General features: G+C 36.7%; 1 pseudogene; it reads right to left on the reverse strand.

Annotated features, from left to right (window-relative positions):
- LOC131900943 (zinc finger protein 431-like) overlaps window positions 1–22,214 on the reverse strand; it is a 52,689-nt pseudogene that overhangs the window by 13,226 nt on the left and 17,249 nt on the right.

Raw genomic sequence — 22,214 nt, forward strand, 5'->3', positions numbered from 1 at the left:
GAGTACATCATCTACCCATAGATTTGTATTCTGGAAAGAGACACATGAGGATTTGGAGTTGAAATGTATCCCTGAATCATTCCTGACATCCAAGTCAGGATGAATAACAAACAACAAAATCTCAAGGGTATATGTGAAAATATGAAAAACAAAACCAGCAAAAACAACCCACCACCTTTCATAGACAACCTTACTTGAAAAGTATGATCACACACTGACTGCTATTTAAATAAACAATAGACTATTGAGATGAATAGGATCTCATTCTATACATTACAGCAAAAAAAAATACCTGTCACTAAGTAAAAGCACAATAGTAGATGAACAAAAGCCACAGAAGGGATATAAAGATCAAAAAATAAACTTCACTAAATAGATTTGCCATACATAGAGCACACTTGAGTCTCTACCTCAAATGTTTCAAAATAGAAACCACAATGCAGTGGTCTCAACCATATGTCTTGAGTGAACATGGTAAATAATTTACTTCCTCCAAGGCTACAATGAAAAATAAATGAAATGTATTTTTTTTGAAGCTGAAGACAACTGTGGTTTCAAAAGTCTTTACCAAATTATTTACACAAATAGGGTTCTTCTCTTGTATGAGTTTGTCCCCATTTTCTGATGTCAAAATGATAGAAATAGTTTTTAAAATATTTACAACACTACAGGCATAGCTGAGCAGTTAAGAAATGTTCATTCCCATGACCAAGGTCTGATTTTTGACAATTTCCTGTAATTCCTGCTACAAGAAGATCCAAGTATTTAATGTTCTCAGGAACATCATGCACATTCACACACTCCAAAAGACAAACACTGACATCACATAATTATAATTAAAGCAAATTTTAGTAAAACAATTTTTCATTCATGAAAGTTTTTCTCTTGTAAGTACTCATTCCTATAGCCAGTGTTTAGCTGGTCTAATGGCTTATTACAGTGTTTCTTCACCATGAATTATTTCATATAACCAAAAGCAAGTATGTAGGCATGAGTTCCAGAAATGTATACTTGTAATTGGTGGTTTCATTTGGAAAGATTTAGGAAATACTGCCCTGCTGCAGGAAATATGTTACTGGAACTACCAGCTTAGGGAATTTACATACTCACATCATTTACAGGTGCCACACTCTGCTTCATGCTTACAGTTAAGGATGTGAGATCTTAGTCTTCTGCTTCTGCTGCCACATCTGACAGTTGTTTCCATGCCACTTTCATGGTTATCATGTATCCCTCTGGGATTAAGGACCAAATTAAACACTTTTATAAGTTGATCTAGACATTATATCACAACAGAATAGGAACTAATACAAATCCATGGAGTTTTACACCTGAATTAGTTATTTCATGCAATTTAAGACAAGTATAAAATCTAAAAGGGTTATGTTATTGTTTAATGAAAGAATGTACCTTGTCTTTAGGAAGTTAGACTACACCTACAGGTGTGATTGGAAGGTATCCTATATAATTACAGCTGTGAGGAGAAAGGTATCCTGACAGGAAGTTAGGCTATGCCTGTAGATGTATTCCCATGAGAGATGATCTCCCCACAAGATGGAGAAATTCTGCTTCTCTCTGAGAGAGAGAGAGAGAGAGAGAGAGAGAGCTCTTAGAGATGGGCTCTGCTCTACTCTGCTAAGAGAGTTTTCCAACCAGAGATGTCAGTTGTTGCTCTGTTCCACTCCCCTAAGGGAGTTTCCCAGAAGAAGTGTCCATTGCATCTTTGCTCCAAGTCATTAGAGATATTCTGATCCACTTGGGCAAAAGGAAGTCTTCACTCAAAAGTAATTCAAGTCATGTATTGTGGAGGGAGGAATCAAGGAGAGAGTCTGGATTCCTTTTCCAGTATGGAAAAGGTCAGCAGCCAACTGAACATGCACAGGGCTTATATGGGGCTTCTTAGGGCTGAGTTTTTCCAGGGAGATTTCTGGGGTGGGAATTGATTGGATTTCAATCCCTGTGCTTGGACAATCTCAGAGTTAGTCTACATTTTGTGCTCATTGATTGGTTGGTTTTGTGCTCAGTTTGTCAAAGCTAGAGTGTGTTTCATTGGCTGTGCTTTCAGGGAAAAAGCGATTCTTTTGCTTGGTCCCTCTTAAAATTATGCCTCTAGTTTCAGGACCACAGTGTATCTCTCACTGGCTCTGGATTCAGGGACAAAGTATGTTTCTTTAGCTGGCCCTTTTACTCTATACATAGTGCTTCATAAATTCATTTTTCCCCCATGAGATAGGTGGGCCAAACTATATACAAACAGAGATCATAATGCTTGAACAGTTTGTTGAAACTGTCAACTTTTTTTCTACAAAATAAATAATGTTGTGTAATTGGTTGTAAGTGTATTGGTTAAAGATCTTACTAATACATTATAATAAATAGCCCTCAGTATCATTTTCAGGTACTCAACATCTATTGTGATAAGCAAAGGCTTTAAGAGATCAGATGCACACAAAAGTTTTACTCCTGTATAAAGTGCAAAACCTTACCACACAGACTATATTTTTAGGGTTTCTCTGCAATATGACTTTTTCTCATGATTTCAAAGATTACTGATACATACAAAGGATTTATAGCACTAATTACATTAATAAAGTTTCTCTCTAGTATGTTTTTTTTTTTTTTGGTTTTTCGAAACAGGGTTTCTCTGTGTAGCTTTGCGCCTTTCCTGGGACTCACTTGGTAGCTCAGGCTGGCCTCGAACTAACAGAGATCCTCCTGCTCTGCCTCCCGAGTGCTGGGATTAAAGGCGTGAGCCACCACTGCCCAGCTCTAGTATGTTTTTTATATACACTTGAAGATGATTGTGATAGGCAAAGGGTTTATTATAATGACTATATTCATAGGGTTTTTCTCTAGTATGTGTTGTTTCGTGAATTTGAAGATGACTGTGATACAAATGCTTTACCATATTAATTAGATTCTTTCACCAGTATGTGTTCTTTCATGCATTTGAAGATGGCTCTTTTGTGCAAAGGCTTTGCCACATTCTTTACATTCATAGTGTTTCTCTCCATTGTGTGTTCTTTCATGCATTTGAAGATTACCACGCTGTGCAAAGGCTTTACCACACTGTTTACATTCATAGGGTTTCTCTCCAGTATGTGTTCTTTTATGCATTTCAAGATGACTTTGACGCACAAATGCTTTACCACATTGAATACATTCATAGGGCTTCTCTCCAGTATGAGATCTTTCATGCCTTTGAAGATGACCATATTGTGCAAAGGCTTTGCCACATTGCTTACATTCATAGGGTTTCTCTCCAGTATGTCTTCTTTTGTGTACTTGAAGAACACTGTTATGAACAAAGGCTTTACCACATTGATTGCATTCATAGGGTTTCTCTCCAGTATGTATTCTTTCATGCCTTTGAAGAATATTTTGATCAACAAAGGCTTTACCACATTGATTACATTCATAGGGTTTTTCTCCAGTATGAGTTTTTTTATGCATCTGAAGACTAATCTGATGACTATAGGCTTTACCACACTGATTACATTCAAAGGTTTTCTCCCCACTATGTGTTCTTTCATGCCTGTGAAGATGACTCTCATATGCAAAGGCTTTACCACATTGAAAAAATACAGGTTTCTCTGCAGTTTGGTTTCTTTCATACCTGCAAGAATAATTGGCACATGTAAAAGCTTATTCATTACACTTATTCAATACACTGTTGACTCCTTATATATGTATAAATTATTTTTACAATTTGGTCATATTATAAAAGGAAACAGATCTTTAGGATTTATCACTACGTTTACACTCATGTTGTAGTTACACAGTCCCAGTACTCATAGGGCTTTTCTGTAATGTGAGTTTGTTGGTGTTTGAATGAAGCTAGAAAAACAATTAATTGAATACTTGCATCAAATTCAACAAATATATTCAATGCGGGGACTGCTACATATCTTCTAATTGGTCTGAGAGAGAGGTATGATATGTCTTTCCATATCTCTATGCTCATATGTCTTGTATCCCGAGTGACAAATGATATACCTAGTAAAGGAAGAATGACAAATAAAAGGTTTCCACAATGAATTCAGTTTGACTTCCTGTCCTCATAGATTTATAATAGGGATTAACATTTCTCCATGACAATGCCCATTGACTATTGACTCTAACTGCCCTTCTCACTAAACAGCACAGTCACAATAAATATATGAGCAACACTATCTTTACTATGGACTTGGCTTACTAGAATTTTTTGGAGATATACATCTCACCTCTTCACTGATTATTAATTTTTTAATATGAGTAGGATAAAATAAATGGGTTTACAGTCCTACAGCATAGTTCTCATGGTGCAATGATTCAAAAGTTGATAGCTGTTGAGGCATTTTCCCCTTGTCTTCTTTCTTAAAAGAATGCCTTGCAAATGCAATTCACCTACTTAAAATTGAGGTATGTGCTTTGTAAGAATTTAATAATCACCAACACACTTCAAACAGTGCTTATTTACACTGTTGCATTTGTTTAATACTTCTAGAACACATTACAATTTCTTCACAGGTGCATTTTTATCAACTTGCACAAGACAATTACCTTCCATGTCTTCTGGAACTTTGAAAATGTTCATCAGTAGTATTGTCTCTACAACTGTACCCTAAAATATAGTATCAAAAAAATGTATGATATTTTATTGGAAACTGTGCAAAATTTAAGTTACTATCTTCAGTGACTCTTTGAAGCATGACTGAATTATTCACCTTATTCTCCTTTCTCAATCAAATTACTGAAGAGAATCAATAACCAAGGAAATATTGTCCCCTTATTTTAAAACATGAAGGAATATTCAGTCTTACCTATAGAAGTGAGGTTCCAGTAGGTGTCCAACATCACATCTTTGTAGAGATTTTTCTGGAAAGGATCCAGCAAAGTCCACTCTTCCCAAGTGAAGCCAACTTGCACATCATCATAGGTCACTACATTCTAAAACATCCCATACATGTGTACAACAGAAAGCATTGTAAATGTATACTTCTTTGACAGTATATCATATAATTCTGATCCTCCCACAATATTTCATAACAGACATTGCAATATAATCACCAAGTCACTTTAGATGAAAACTGAATAGGAAGTTTACATCTGTCAATTATGTACCCCTTGAATGAGATATTACTTTGCAAGAGAAATGCCTATTAACATAGAGAGACAAGTAAACAGATCAACAGTACAGAGTACACATGAGTGAAATTGTATGAATAATTACAAACTACAGAAAAGTAGATTAGGTAGACTAGGTGTAATGTTCATACCTTTAACCCAAGCACTCAGAAAGCAAGGGTAGGTATATCTGCCTCTGAGTTGAATAGAAGTCTAGTCTATGAAATCAGGTCCAGAAAAGCCAGAACTATACATTAAGACCTTGTCTTCCATGCAAAAATCAACAAAAAAGATAGAGGAAAGCTGTGGGATGGTCTGTATGTCAAATTGCTCTGATTGGTCAATAAATAAAACACTGATTGGCCAGTGCCTAGGCAGGGAGTATAGGTGGGACTAACAGAGAGGAGAAAAGAAAGAAAAGGAAGGCAGAAGGAGTCAATGGTACCCACCGCCAAGACAAGCAGCATGTGAAGATGCCAGTAAGCCACGAGCCACATGGCAAGGTATAGATTTATGGAAATGGATTAATTTAAGATGTAAGAACTAGATAGCTAGAAGCCTGTCACGGCCATACAGTCTGTAAGCAATATAAGTCTTTGTGTTTACTTGGTTGGGTCTGAGTGGCTGTGGGACTGGCGGGTGAGAGATTTATCCTGACTGTGGACTAGGCAGGACTAGAGAAAACTCTAGCTACAAGTACACTTCTGAATATTATCACAATGTACAAGCTAAGACACTGTTACTTCAAACTCATGCAGAAACATATAAATTGTAAAAATGATCAAATGAAATGTCTCTGACATGTTCATCTTGCACCACAAGGTCTTCCTGAAAGTCAAGCAAATGACAGAGTGAAAATAGGTGTTTTGGAGCCCATGTTACCTGTCAATCTTGATATTTGATCTAAAAGGTAACATAACAATGCCACAATTCTCCAATATATGATAGATAGAGAACACTAATACAGAAAGCATCAAGGAGAAGTCACTTAACAGCACTGTTTACTCTGCTCCTAAATGAACAGTTATGATGAGCTCTATTAATCTTAGAACAAAGGCTTGGGAGAAGGCCACAACTGTTTCTGTGCAAGACCAGAAGAGTTCACTTTAACTAGCCCTGGGTGCTGTCTGTCTCAGGGCTGTGACATTACTGGAGAGAATCCCATTCTTTATTTTAGCTTCTTAAAAATAATTTTAATTATATGGTGTTTTGCCTGTATGTGTCTGTGCACAGTAACTAAAAAGGCCAGAAGGCAGGAAATGCCTGGGACTAGATTGACAGCAAATGTTTAGCTACTTGCAGGTCCTGGGCATGGAACCTGGGACCTAAGTTAGAACACCTAGTGCTCTTTTTTGTTTTGTTTTATTTATTTTTTCGTTTTTGTTTTTGTTTTTTGAGACAGGGTTTCTCTGTGTAGCTTTGCACCTTTCCTGGCACTTGCTTTGGAGACCAGGCTGGCCTCGAACTCACAGAGATTCACCTGCCTCTGCCTCCTGAGTGCTGGGATTAAAGGTGTGTGCCACCACTGCCTGGCTCCTAGTGCCATTATTTGTTGAGCCATCTATCTACTCCCTCTTTTTATTTAAAATTATGGTGATATTTTACCTGTGCTCAAATGTGATTTTATTTGTATGTTAATAAATAAATTTTCCTGGGGGTCAGAGCTAATAGCAAGCCATAGCAGAAGCTGGGCAGTGGTGGCACATGCTTTTAACTTGATCACATATCAGGCAGAGTCTGTATGTCAAGAACATGGCCAGCATGAAGACACATGCCTTTAATCTCAATACCAACCTTAAAGACCTAGAGTTCTGTATAGACAGGCAGTTAAGAGGAGGTCATGCGGTTGGGTTTACAACCAATGAGAAGGCAGAACATAAAGTCAATAAAAAGACAGACACACAGGAAGTAGGTCTCTTTCTCAGAGGAAGGACAACAGCACCAGTGGGTGGTAAAGAGGTGGTCTTGGTCTCAGTTCTTAGCTACTGTTCTCTGACCTCTGGGTCTTTTAAATCTGCATTTAGCTCTGTGTTCCTTAAATAATAAGACAGTTACATCTACATTATTACAATTATTTCTTTAATTTGTTAATTAAAAGTCTTTACATCACATTTCTTCCCAAATCACTTGCTACTTCTTGATTGTTACTTATATGTGAATAAATATGCTGAAATACAATAATACAAGCTGCTGTGTCCATTTTTAATAGTTGTATACATATGGATAATTGGCTGATCATGTTATAATGGATGAACAATTGGGGGGGAGGTCATCCCTGGCTGAGACTCATTCTCTCAAATGAAGGAAAATTCTACTTTATAATCAGCATCAGCCTGACTATGCTGTGTTGGATAAGAAAAATAATCAAGAATAGAGAGCTTAGTGTGGAAAATATAGTAGCAGTTAAGAGTACTCAAGATTTTTTCAGAACATCCAGCTTCCATTCCCAGGGTATATAGAAGCTCACTACTATCTGTAACTCCAACACGAGGGACTACAATATCTTCTGGCCTTCCTGGAAACTTCACAAAAAAAATATTTTATAAGCTGTGTTTGGTGGTGCATTCTTTTTTTACCAGAACGCCAGACACAGAGGTTTAAAGATCACTGTAAGTTTTAAAGCCTGTGATCCACAGTCTACACACACATACACACAGACACAGACACACACACACACACACACACACACACACACACTGAGAGGAAAAGAACAAAAGTGAATAACGTACAAACAAGATAATTTTATAATTGGGAAAATACATTACCTCTTAAAGTCATTTTCAGTCTCTGCCACTGATGGCAATAGAATCCTTTTCAAAAATAAATATGGCCAAGCATGCAAGCACATGCCCTTAATCCTAAACACTGGGAGAAAATGAACATTTGACAATGGTCCATCCCCTTATAATGCAACATAAACTCATTAGGAGTTGGGTGTTGCCAAGAAACCAAGTCATGTTACCAAGCCAACCAAGCCATAAAGTAGGACACATACAGTGGTATTCTGTTATCAAATGGAAGTGGTATACAAGTATTTGGGGCAGAGCAAGTCCGGAATGAACATATAACCTACATGAAGGAGTTGACCATATGTTTTTCATTTCTGCTCCTGTTACAATACCTCCTGCTGCCAAGCATGAGCCTTAACCTAACCCTAAACTTAACCCTAACCCTAACCCTAACCCTAACTCTAACCTAACTCTAACCCAAACCCAACCTGGGAAATGAAGTACAGAATGAACTCATGCTATAGAGAAAGGCATCCTGGGAAATGAAATGCAGAATGTACTGATGCTGTCAAGAAAGGCAACCTGGGAAAATAAGTTCAGACTGTCCTGATGCTATACAGAAAGGCATCCTGGGAAATAAATTCCAAATGTACTGATGCTAAAAAGGTACCCTGGGAATAGAAGTGCAGAATGTAATGATGTTCCCGAGAAAGGCATCCTGTTAAATGAAATCCTTATGTAGTGATGTTGTAGAGAAAGGAATCCTGGGAAATGAAGACCAGAATATACTAAAGCTATAAAGAAAGTCATTCGTGTAAATGGAGTCCACTATGTAACGATGCTCTAGAGAAAGGCAATGCTGGGTAATATAGTTTGAAATGTAATGATGCTCTTGAGCAAAGCATCCTGGGAAATGAAGTCCAGAATGTAATAATTTTGTAGAGATTGGGACTCTGGAAAATGAAGTCCCAAAACAAGTGATTCTGTAGAGAAAGACATCCTGGGAACTAAAGTCTGAATGTACTGATGCTAAAAAGAAAGGCATCCTGGGAAATGAATCCAGAATGGACTCATGCTATAGAGAAATGCAGCCTGAGTAATGCAGTCCAGGATGTAATGATGCTCTAAAAAAGGAATCCTGGTAAATGATGCCTAGAATGTAATGATGCTCTAGAGATAGGGACCCTGGGAAATGAAGTGCTACATGTAGTATACTATAGAGAAAGACATTCTGGGAAATGAAGTCCAGAATGCACAGATACTCTATAGAAAGGCATCCTGGGAAATGAAGTCCAGAATGTAATGATGTTCTAGGGAAAGGTATCCTGCTTAAAGAAGTCCAAATGCAGTTATGGTCTAGAGAAAGGCATCCTGGGAAATGAAGTCCATATGAACCATTGCCTATAGGAAAAACCTTCATGGGAAATGAATTCTAAGTGTAGTGATGCTATAAAGAAAGGCATCCTGAGGAATGAAATCCAGAATGTAGTGATGCCTTAAAGAAAGTCATTCTGAGAAATGTAGTTCAAATGTATTGGTACTGTAGAGAATAGCATCCTGGGCAATGAAGTCTAGAATATAGTGATGCTCTAGAGAAAGGCATCCTAGGAAATGAAGTCCACATGTATTGGTGCTATAAAGAAAGTATCCTTGGAAATGAAGTCCAAATGTACTGATTCTGTACATAAAGGTATGCTCGGGAAGTGAAGTTTGAAGCATATGGATGGTATAAAGAGGAAACAATAAGTTTAGTTCTGATCCAAATGGCATGATGGGAAATGTAGTTTGGAATAGATGGACAATACAGAGAAAAGCATCCTGGGAAATGTAGTCCAATACACAGTGATGGTATAAGAAAAAAGCAATCTAGGAAATCATCCAAGAGGCATGATGAGAAATGGAGTTTCTAATACACGACTAATAAGGAAAAGCAACCTGGGAAATGAAGTCCAAAAACATAGAAACACATAAACCTAACCTAATACTAAGCCTAACCCTAACATCCGGACACTGACTGCCTAACCCTTACTCCTACACTCACACTGCTGAAGCACTACAACCCTGCAGAATGTCAAGACCATATTCTGAAGGCACTAGACACATGAAAAAGAAAAGATGAAACCTGGTAAATAAAGTCCAGAGTGTCATCATGATATAGAGAAAGGCATCCTGGGAAATGAAGTCAAGAATATACAGATGATGTAGAGATACCCACCCAGGGAAATTAATTCCATAATGTAGTGATGCTGTAGAGAAAGTCATCCTGGGAAATGAACTCCAACATTTATGATGCTGTAAAGAAAGGCATCCTGGGAAATGAAGTCCATAATGTAGTGATGTTCTAGAGAAAGGCATCCAGAGAAATGAAGTCCAAATGTAGTGATGGTATAGAGAAAGTCATCTTGAGAAAGGAAGTCCTACATGTACTGATGCTGTAGAGAAAAACATCCTGGGAAATGGAGTCCAAATTATTCTGATGCAAAAAGAGAAAACAAGAAGTATCCTACCAACTCATGAACCAAGATGGGAAATGTAGTTTCTAGTACAATGTCGATGTAGAGAGAAAGACATCCTGGGAGATGAAGTCCACAACTAAGAGACAACTAACCCTAATACTAATACTGACCCTGACCCTAACCCCAATATAATCCTAATCCTAACCCTAAATATAACCATAACTGTACCAAAAACTCCCCCTAATCTAACCCTAAAAGCCTAAAACCCTAACCATAACCAGAACCCACTGACCGTTACCTGTGACCCTAACACTAACCCTAAAAACAATCTAACCCTAAACCCCTGACCCTAACCCTAAAAACTCATAACCCTTAACCCTAACCCTAACCCCCTGACCCTAAACCCTGGCCAAATCACTAAATGTAACGCTTAATCCTAACAATAAACCTAACACAGTAACTCTAACCGTAACAACCTCACCCTAAACCCCTGAACATGATGCCTGACCCTATTCCCCATCATCACACTGTTGAGGTACCACAAACCTGCAGAAGGTCAGGTCACCTGCTGAGGGCCCTGGGCAACTGATGAAGAAAGGGGGAAACTCCTCAGGATACAGGACACCTGGGAAAAGAAGTCCAGAACGTCATGGTGCTATGGAAAAAGGCATCCTGGGAAATGAAGTCCAGAGTACAGTGATGCTGTAAAGAAAGGCATCCTGGGAAATGGAGTGCAGAATATAGTAATGTTGTAGAGAAAAATATACTGGGAAATGAAGTCCAGAATGCAGTGATGCTCTAGAGAAAGGCATGCTGGAAAATGAAGTCCAAATGTACTGATGCTGTAGAAAAAAGACATCCTAGGAAATGAAGTCCAGAATTTAGTGCTGACACATAGAAAGTCATTCTGGGAAATGAAGTCCATATATTGTGATGCTTTAGGGAAAGATATCCTGAAAAAGAAAGTCCAAATGTAGTAATGCTATATAGAAAGACATCCAGGGAAATGAAGTACAAAATGTTATGGTGCTATTGAAAAAGTCATCCTGGGATTTGAAGTCCATATATAATGATGCTATACAAAAAGGCATCCTGAAAATGAAGTACAGAATGTCGTGATGCTGTAGATAGAGGCATCCTGGGAAATGAAGTGGATAATATAGTAATGCTATAGAGAAAAATATGTTGGGAAATGAAGTCTCAAATATCATGGTGCCATGGAGAAAGGCATCTTGGAAAATGAAGTTCAAATGTACTGAGACCATAGAGAAACACATTCTGGGAAATAAATTCAGAATTACTGATGCTCTAGAGAAAGTCATCCTGGAAACGAAGTCCAATATGTAGTGATGCTGTAGAGATATGCATCTTAGAAAATAAAGTCCAAATGTACTGATGCTATAGAGAAAGGAATCTTGGGAAATGAAGTCCAGAACATAGTGAGCATCTACAGAAAGGCATCCTGGGAAATGAAGTCCTTATGTAGTGAAGCTCTAGGGAAAGGCATCCTAGGAAATGAAGCCAGAGTGTACTCATGCTGTGGAGGAAGGCATCCTGGGAAATGTAGTCCAGAATGTACTGATGCTATTCTTCTGCCATGATGTGTATGTAGCAGTGAGAGGACAACTTATGTGTCTGCTATCTATTCATCCTATGTGAGTTCCAGAGATGAAAGCCAGGGAATCACTTGTTTGCCAGTTACCTAAATGGCACCTATTTGTGTTTTGAAATTATTTATGTACGTGCCGGTATGTGAATGTCCATATGCCACACCAGAAGTGTAGAAATAAAAGGAAGATTTGTAGGAGCAATATGGGTTCCTGGAGTATGAATTCAGGACAGCAGGCTTAGCATCAACCACCTTTACTCACAGAAACTACTCTCTGACATTGATTTGTTGTTTGGAGAAAGTGTTATGAAAAAATTTTTGGTCCTAAGAATAAACTAAGTCATTCAACATGCAAGAAAAAGACAAAAAGAGATATGAGTATATCATTTTTATTCACAAATAATATTTATTAGTCAATGTCTCCTATTTTCATTATCTTTAAAAGAAAATAAGTTTTCAATCAGAAAAAAATAATATTTTACTGTTTTAATCTTCAGTTAATCTTATTTAAGCATCAATGAGACAGCTCTGTTAGAAATGTCTGTGTTGCACAAGACTGTGACCTCATCTTGATCACCATGTGAAGATGGAAAAAAGTAGACCCCACAAAGTTGTCTTCTATTCTTCATATTTCTGTCATGGCCTAAAAACCCATAGTCACATCACATCACACACACACACACACACACACACACACACACACACACACACCAGATTTTTTTAAGTAAATGTCACTGCTATTACATTATCTGGCATCTCTATAATTCTCTTTGAAGGCAATACTTCAAGGTATTATGCCAAATGGATAACTGTTGAGGACATGAAGATGCATGGAACCTCAAATAATATATACATATGCATAATACATCAAGTTCTTTTGTAAAATGTTCAGTTGATTATTAATTAACTTAAATTATTAAATCTTTTCAGATAGATGAAAATGTTTCTTTGGATACACACATAAGTATTTAATGTTTTTATATAATCTATTAAGTATTTTAACATTAATATTGTTAAAATATTTTGAGAAAATAACCATTATTGGAAGTAAATCATCTACCCTTTGACTTGTTCTAAGACTGACACATGTAGATTATGAATTTATATAATATCCATGACTAATAACTGACATTCAAGATAGTCTCTCACATTCATTTGTTGATCTGAGAAACTGCTATGAACAAATGTTTGGTCCTCAGAATAAACTAAATAAATTCAGATGCAATAAAATGGGGAAAAAAAGAGATAGCTATATATCATTTTCATTTGCAAATAGGATTTATCATTCAATTTCTCCTACTTTGCATTATCTTTCAAGGAAAATGTTTACAATCTGAAAAGATGGTATTTTATTGATTTAATATTACAACTAATTTTATTTGAGCATCAAAGAGACAGGTGTGGTGGAAATGTCTTTCTTGTGCATGTCTGTAATGTAATGTTGATCACCATATGAAGTTGGACAAAAGTAGACCCCACAAAATAAATCTCACTGTTATTACATTATCTGGCATCTCTGGATAATTCCCTTAGAAGACAATACTTTGGGATGATGTGCCAACTGCATAACAGATGAGGACATGAAGATGCATCGGACTTTAAATAATGTATACATATTCATTGCACATTAATTTTATTGTGAAATAGACAGTTGATTACTGACTCCCTTAAATTATTACATCTCTTCCAGATAGATGAAAATGTTTCTTTGGATACATACATGAAATATTTAATGATTTATTCTCTCTTAATTATTTTAAAATTAACTTCATTAAAATGTATTTGTAAGTAAAAAGGTTCCAACAACTCTGAGTTTGGTCCCAGATTTTGGCACCAAAACATGAGCTTTGCAAATCTGAGGAAAGGTATCCTGACTACCTGAGAGTCAGAAAGCACTTTGAGCTGCTTAGCACAGCTCTGATAGCTGGAACTGCAAAAAGACAATTCAGTCCTAGAGGGCAAGGTATCCCAGACACCTCAAGCTGCTCAAAACAACAACTCTGCCCGGCAGGTGTCTTGGAAACCTGGAGCTGTTTAGCCCAACCCTGGAGGAAAGATTTTCTGACTTCTCAGGAAAGTCAGGCCTGGAAGTACTTCAGTAGGGAAGGGTATCCCGACTCTTCGGAAAAGTCAAGCTATACCTGGTGTGATGGGTGATGATCTCCCTGCAGGATATAGCAATCCTCCTCCTCTCCTGGAGACCCACTACAGCGGAGCTTTGTTCAGCACCCTCTTAAGGGGGCTTCCTAGCAAAGCCCTGCTTTTCTGGCCAAAGAAATTACAAAAATGTAGCAATCTCCTCTGGCTCAGGACAAAAGGGTTACTTTTCAGGTCTTTTGCTCTGTCTTCTGCTCAGCTCCCCCTTGCTCAATGAACTTGAAACATCAGCAAGGTACTTTTGTTCAGCTCCTCCTTGCTCAATCCATTATGGTATATCTTAGTAAGGTTCTTCTATTCAGCTCCCCCTTGCTCAAAACAACTTGGGACATCCCAATAAGGTTCTTCCGTGCACCAGTGAATGAAGCTCTTCACACCCAAAACACTTTTGAGATTTTTTGGGGGGTAGGAGGAGTCCAGGAGAGTAGCTGCTTCTTCTACCAGGGTGGAGAGGACAATTGACCAGGCAGGGCAGTTTATATAGGATGTTTTGGGGATGGAGTCAACCAATCAGTATTTTTTCTGCCCAGTGTTTGGCCAGTTTTGTGGGCTAGGACAAAATGGTCCTGATTACAGGAAAAAATTGTTTTCCTTTCACTGGTCTTTCTTGGCTTTTTGACACTACCTTTAAGGGAAGGGCATATTTATTTCACTGACTCTGATTCTAGGGACCAAGAGTGTTATTTTGGCACCAGTTTCAGAGTCAGGGCATGTTTCCTTAGTTCATTTCTCTGGCTCAGGTCCAAAACATAAGTTGTGTTTCTTTCCCTGGTTCTGAGCCCTAGGGACAGGATTCTACTATCCTATTCTGTGATTGGTTAGTTTCACAAGTTAGTTGGCCAGGGGCAGAGATGGCACTGATTTGAGCCAAACTGTGCTTTTTTTAAACTAGCCTTATCTGTGTCATCTTTCCCTAATTCTGGGCTCCAGGGTCATTGTGGGTTTCTTTACCCATGCCCCTTTCCCTACACTTTTGACAAAACAACAATCATTGAAAGTACATCATCTACCCTTAGACTTGTTCTTAGGAGACTGACACACAAGGATCATGAATTCTAATGTATCCATGACTAATTACTGACATTCAAACCAAGCAGATAACAAACAACATTTCAAGGGAATTTATGAAAAAATATTAAAAATAAAACCATGAACAAAAAATCCACCACCGTTTCACAAACACCCTTACTTGAAAAGTGTGATCACATACTGCCTGAGAGTTAAATAAAAATGAACCATATAGATGATACTTATCCCATTCTATACAAGGCAGCAGATAAGTACCTCTGAATAAGTGAAAGTGCCAAAGAAGGTGAACAAAAGCCACAGAATTAATATAAGGACCACAAAATAAACTTTACTAATTGAATTTGCCTTATATCCCACACTTCAGTATCTTACTCAAATGTTGCCAAATAGAAGCTGCAATGGGATCTTCATATCAGTCTTCAGTTAACTTGGGTAATAATTTATTTACTTCAAATCTACAACAAAAGACTTAAACAAGGTTTTTTTCCATGAAACTGAAAACAATTGCGTTATTTAAAGTTTTAACCAAATTGCTTACATAAATAGTTTTCTTTTATATGAGTACCTATCTATTTTCTTATATCAAGAGAATATAAAAAGCTTTAAAATATTGACAGGGATAGAGACATGATCAAGCTTTTAACACAAGTTCATTACCTGGACCAAGATCAGGTTTTGGATGACTTCCAGTAATTCTTGCAAGAAGCTCCAAGGGTCTAACCTTCTTGGGAACCAGAATGAACATTCATATATCCAGAGGAAGACAGACAGACAGACAGACACACACACACACAAACACACACACACGTAGCATAATTAAAATAAAAGCAAATCTTTAAACTAATTTTTAATCATGAATGTTTTTCTATTATAATTTTGGTAACATGGGTTTTGAGGCATCTAAAGGATTACAGAGTTTTTATTCATCATGAATTAGTCCATATAACAGAAAGCAAGCATGTAGGCTTGAAGTCAGAGTACTCTATCATTTTCAGTCTGTGTAAATATTTGAGAAGATTTAGAAAATGGTACCCTGCTGGAAGAAATCAGTTTTGAGGGTTGGCCTGAGTATTTACATATGCACACCATTTCCAATTTACACTTTCTGCTTTCTGCTGCAGGACAAGAATGTGAATTCTTAGCTGCCTGCTTTGGCTGCCATGTCTGACACTTGTTTCCATGCCACTTTTACAGGGTTCATATATTGCTCTGGAACCAAGGGCCAAATTAAATCCTTTTCTCAGTTCACTTAGATATGATCCATTACCAAAGCAATAGAAAAGCAATGATACACATCTATGAAATTTTACACCAGAATTTATTATTTCATGTATTTGAAGAGAAGTGTCTTCTAGAAGTGTGTAGGTCAGTTAGCCTTCAAAAGCAGAAACGCAAAAAGATGGAAAGTGATGGGCATGGTAGTGCACACCCTTAATGCCAGTACTCAGGAGTCAGAGGCACATGGCTCTCTTTCAGTTTGAGGCCACCCTGCTCTACAAAATGAGTTCCAGGACAGCCAGGGACATGTAAAGACCCTGTCTCAGTTACCTTATCATTTAAATTTATAGGCCTTTTGTCCATATTAGTTGACATGTGTAAACAAAATAAGAAGAGACATTATAATGCTTGAACAGATTGTTGACTGTTTAGATTTTTTTCCAAAATAATTAATTTTGTGTAATTGAATGTAAGTATGTGGCCTGAAATCATAACAATTCATATATATTCAGATTGCCTTTGGTATGAGTTTTTTTCAGAACCTCAAAGTCTAATGTTATATGCAAAGACTTTAAGAGACCAATTACACACTAAACTACAGTTTTAGGGTTGCTCTGTGTTGTGACTAGGCATTACCACATTGATTACATTCTTAGGGTTTTTATCCAGTATGTGTTATTTAATATACTTGAAGATGACTGGGCTGTGCTAAGGCTTTACCGCACTGTTTACATTCATATGGTTTCTCTCAATTATGTGTTCTTTCATTAAATTGAAGAGCACTATGATGAACAAAGGCTTTACCACAGTGATCACAATTGTATGCTTCACTCCAGTATGCGCTATATTATAATTTTTAGATGAGAGTGATGACCAAAGGATTGTAGAACACTGATTACATTCATAGGGTTTCTTTCCAATAGGTGTAATTTCATGCCTTTGAAGATGACAGTGTTGTGCAAAGGCTTTTTCCCACTGATTACATTCATAGGGTTTCTCTCCAATACGTGTTTTTGTATGCCTTTGAAGTTCACTATTACATACAAGGGCTTTAACACATTGTTTACATTCATAGGGTTTTTCTCCCATGTGTACTTTCATGCAATTAAAGAGCATTGTGACAAACAAAGGCTTTACCACACTGAATACATTCATAGGGTTACTCTCCAGTAAGTGTTCTTTTATGTACATGAAGATAACTAGGCTGTGCAAAGGTTTTACCACATTGTTTACATTCATAGTATTTGTCTCCAGTATGTATTCTTTCATGCCTTTGAAGATGAGAGTGACAAGCAAAGGCTTTACCACACTGATTATATTTATAGGGTTTATCTCCTGTATGTGTTCTTTTGTGTACTTGAAGATTATATGACTGTGTAAAGGCTTTACCACATTGATTACATTCATAGGGTTTCTCTCCAGTATGTGTTCTTTTATGCCTTTGAAGATCACTCTTTCGAGCAAAGGCTTTACCACACTGATTACATTTATACGGTTTCTCTCCAGTATGTGTTCTTTCATGCTGTTGAAGAGCATTGTGTTGAGCAAAGGCTTTACCACACTGATAGCATTTATAGGGTTTCTCTCCTGTATGTGTTCTTTTGTGTACTTGAAGATTACATGGCTGTGTAAAGGCTTTACCACACTGATTACATTCATACGGTTTCTCTCCCGTATGTGTTCTTTTATGTACTTGAAGATGACTGGAATATACAAAAGCTTTACCACATTGTTTACATTCAAAGGATTTCTCTCCAGTATGTGTTCTTTTATGTACTTGAAGATGACTGGAATATACAAAAGCTTTACCACATTGTTTACATTTATAGGGTTTCTCTCTAGTATGTGTTCTTGCATGCAAATAAAGAGCACTGTGTTGAGCAAAGGCTTTACCACACTGATTACATTTATAGGGTTTCTCTCCTGTATGTATTCTTTTGTGTACTTGAAGATTATATGGCTGTGTAAAGGCTTTACCACATTGATTACATTCATAGGGTTTCTCTCCAGTATGTGTTCTTTTATGTACTTGAAGATGAGTGGGGTGTGCATAGGCTTTACCATAATGATTATATTCATAGGGTTTCTCTCCAGTATGTGTTTTTTCATGCCTTTGAGGATGACTATGATATTCAAAGGATTTACCACACTCAATATATATTCATATGATTTCTCTGTAGTATGACTTCTTTCATGCCTGCAAGAATAATTGAAACATTTAAAAGCTTTACTTCATTCATTACATTGTTGAGTATTTATATCTTCATGAATTAATTTTACAATTTGGTCTAAGTATAAAGAGAAGTGAGATCTTAAGGTTTTAACATGTTGTTTAGAATCATGTTGTTCCTCTGCATTAAGGATGACTTTGCATATTTGAATATGCCTTGATGGTAAGAGCCTTTATTACTTGGCTAATATTTGTGGCATCATTGTTCTCTGTGGTTTTTAACATGTTTGAAGAGAACTGGGAGAATTTGGACATTTATGCCCCTTGTTCCATTGATAAAGTTACCTATATTGTGAGTCATGCTACATTTTCAATGTGAACCAGGACAAACAGAAGCATTTACACAGTCCTAGAACTCTTTGGGCCTTTCTAGGGTATGTTTGTTGAGATATTCTCAATGAAGCTGGAAAACCAATTGTTTGTAAACTTGAATCACATTCAACAAGTTTACTCAACATTGGACTACTACATGTCTTGTAGGTGTTCTGAGATTGAGAGATGTACATTGCTTCTTCCATGTCCTTACATTTTTATGGCTGGTATTCAAAGTGACATATAATATAACTATTAAAGAAAGAATAACACCAAGAATATTTCCACATTTCATTTACAGTTGGACTTTCTGTTCCTCATCAACATGTGGTATAGGGAATAATGTTTCTCTACAACAACCACCGCTTTACTCTTGACTCTAACTACCTATTTAACTAAAATTAGCAAAGACAGAACCACTATATGAGTAACTATACTATGAACTATTTGCTTATTACAAGGTTGTGTATATATTCTTATCACATATTCAATGAGTATATCTTTTGTAATATGAAATACTTTGAAACTAAATGGATTGCCATTTGTACAACATAGTTTTGATGATGCTATTATTCAAATGGTGATTTGTCGTAGGCATTTTTGTCTTCCTTCTTAAAAGAATCACTTACAAACACAATTCACTTACCTGCCATGTGTCTTTATGAGCATTTAGTGATCATCAATGCATTTTAAGCTGTAATTATTTACACTGTTTCATTTAATTAAAACATCCATATAAATTATGTATATCTAGAGGCCCATTTCTATGAGCCTTTACAAGAAAATTACCTTCCATGATTTTGAGAACTTTGACAATGTTCTTCAACTTCAATATTTTCCCAGTTGTAGCCTAAAACATAGGACAAGAAAATGTATGAAATACGACAGGATACTGAAAATTTTACATTACTACCTTCAGAGATCCTTAGAACCAAATCTGATTTATTCACCTTGTTTTTCCTCATTCTCAAACAGAATTGAAGAAGAGCATCAATAACTAAGAAACTGTTGTCCCTTTATTTAAAATGTGGAGGAACATTTATAGTATTACCTATAGCTGTGAGGTTCATATAGGTCTCCAGCATCACATCTTTGTAGAGATTCTTCTGTGAAGGATCCATCAATGCCCATTCTTCCTGAGTGATGTCGACATGCACCTCATTATAGGTCACTGCATTCTAAAATATGTCATACATAAATATGCCAACCATAGGTATAAAACAAAAAACATGATACAACATTGTAAATGTGTGCTTCTTTGAGAATATAGCCACATAATTCTGCTTATAGCTACACAAATTCTATAACTCAGACATTACAATGAAATCAAATTACTTCACAAATAAACTGAATAGGAGGTTGACCTCTATTATTTCTGAATGCTCTGAACAGGATACCACCTTGCAAGAGAAATGCCTATGAACAGAGATAGAGACAAGCAAAAACTTCAACAGTACTAAGCACCCATCAGAGAAATTATATAAACAATTATTAACTAAAGAGAAGATTTGTAAGCTGAGTATATTGGCTCATGCCTTTAATCCCAGAACTTAGAAGGTAGAAGCAGGTATATGTGCTTCTCAGGTGAAAGTTAACCTAGTCTATGCTAATTGCATCTGCACTGAATGTTCTATTCAAACAAACAAAAAAGATAAGATGAACTCAGAGATTTTTTTTTATTTTTTTACTGAAGATCCTACAAACAGTTTGGCATTCACTCCAGTTCTCTATTCATTTTCCAGAAACCTGAATTGCTCCAGTTTAAACTGTACATTAATAAATCTTACTAAAAGAAACTGTGCATTTAAACAGTTACAAATAGAAAGAAGATAACATTAGCAATATCAATGATGATCATAAATAATCAATACAGGAAGGAGAGATGGCTCATAAGTAAAAGATTTCTTACTGGTCTTGCATACAGATGGGCTCAATTGTCAGAACTTATATGGTGGAATCACACAATTGTTCATTATTCCAAGATTGTGGGTTCTAAGACCCTCTTTGGACTACTGTGAGGAGAGGTGTACATGTGGTGCACATCCATGTATATAGACAAAATAATCATATTCATTAAAAAAACATCAAAACAAACACAAAAAGCAAGTAGAATGTCACACAATTGTAATCTAATGACTCAGAAGTCCCAGACACTACATCTAAGAAGAGAATAGTATCTTCAGCTGAATTTCAAAATTGAAACTGGGGAGTAAAGCTCAGCAAAACAACAAATGCTTGACATTTACAAAAACATATACTCTAGGATGATCACCCAATAATATATATTTAAAAAACCTGGAATGTCGAACAACCTTTAATCTCAGCATGTGGGAGCAAGAGTCAGGTGAATCTCTGAGTTGGAGGCCAACTTGGTTTACAGAGCTACTTTTAGGAGTGTCAGGGTTACTCAGTCAAAGTGTTTCTTCAGAAACAAAAATAGGAACAACAAAATTTTAAAAAAAATTCTGGTTAGCAAAGTGGCTTAGCCTTGAATATCAATTCCATCAATTATATTTTATGTGATTTGATGATACTATCTATACTGGTGGTGAAGTCATGGCAGCACAAGAAGAAAGCTGGCTCATTCATTTCAACCACAACATAGTAGAAACATAGAAAAGGAAATGGGTTGAGGCTATAGAAGCACATATCACCAGCCCCAATGAGATATTTTATCATGAGAGGTTCCACAAGTACCACAAAGAAAGTCACCAAGGAGAGACACATGTTCAAATACCTCATCCATCTGGGAGCTTTTTATTCAATTAACTAGATTCTCACCCAGGTCACTATAGGCTCAAGTGTCATCTATGAAGAAAATGTATTTAGTCACTTCAATGATTCTCATAGTCTACAACAACTTCTACACTGTTGAAATGTCCAAAGTCTCTTTTGACACTCAAGACAAATTCTTGACTTTGGCATCTTATAAAATCAGAAAACAATTTAAATATTTCCAACATGTGAATGGCACAGAAAATCCATTACCATCCCAAAGGAAAAGAACTAAGACACAGTGAGGAAAGATTGGACCAAGGGAAGACTGAAACCCAGCAGGGTAACCATTGAATATGGTAGCTAGCTCTGTGTTAGAGACATGAGGCTTCATTTTCAAAGGGCTTAGATGGATCTCTCTCTCCACAACTTTCCACACATCTCTCTCTATGGTTACCTCCATTCCCTATATGTAGCTAGCTCTCTATGTAAGATATTTCATAGCTTAATTATTTCAACATCTTATGGTCTCAAAATACAACTCAGGCTTCATCCCCATAGTATCATATAATGAACTCAGACAGTCCTCTCACTGGAGCGCTTACCATACCAAACACAGATTCCTACAACAGAGCTGAACTGAAAATGCAGAC

The sequence above is a fragment of the Peromyscus eremicus genome, unplaced genomic scaffold, assembly GCF_949786415.1.
Source record: "Peromyscus eremicus unplaced genomic scaffold, PerEre_H2_v1 PerEre#2#chrX_unloc_1, whole genome shotgun sequence".
Taxonomy (NCBI): Eukaryota; Metazoa; Chordata; class Mammalia; order Rodentia; family Cricetidae; genus Peromyscus; species Peromyscus eremicus.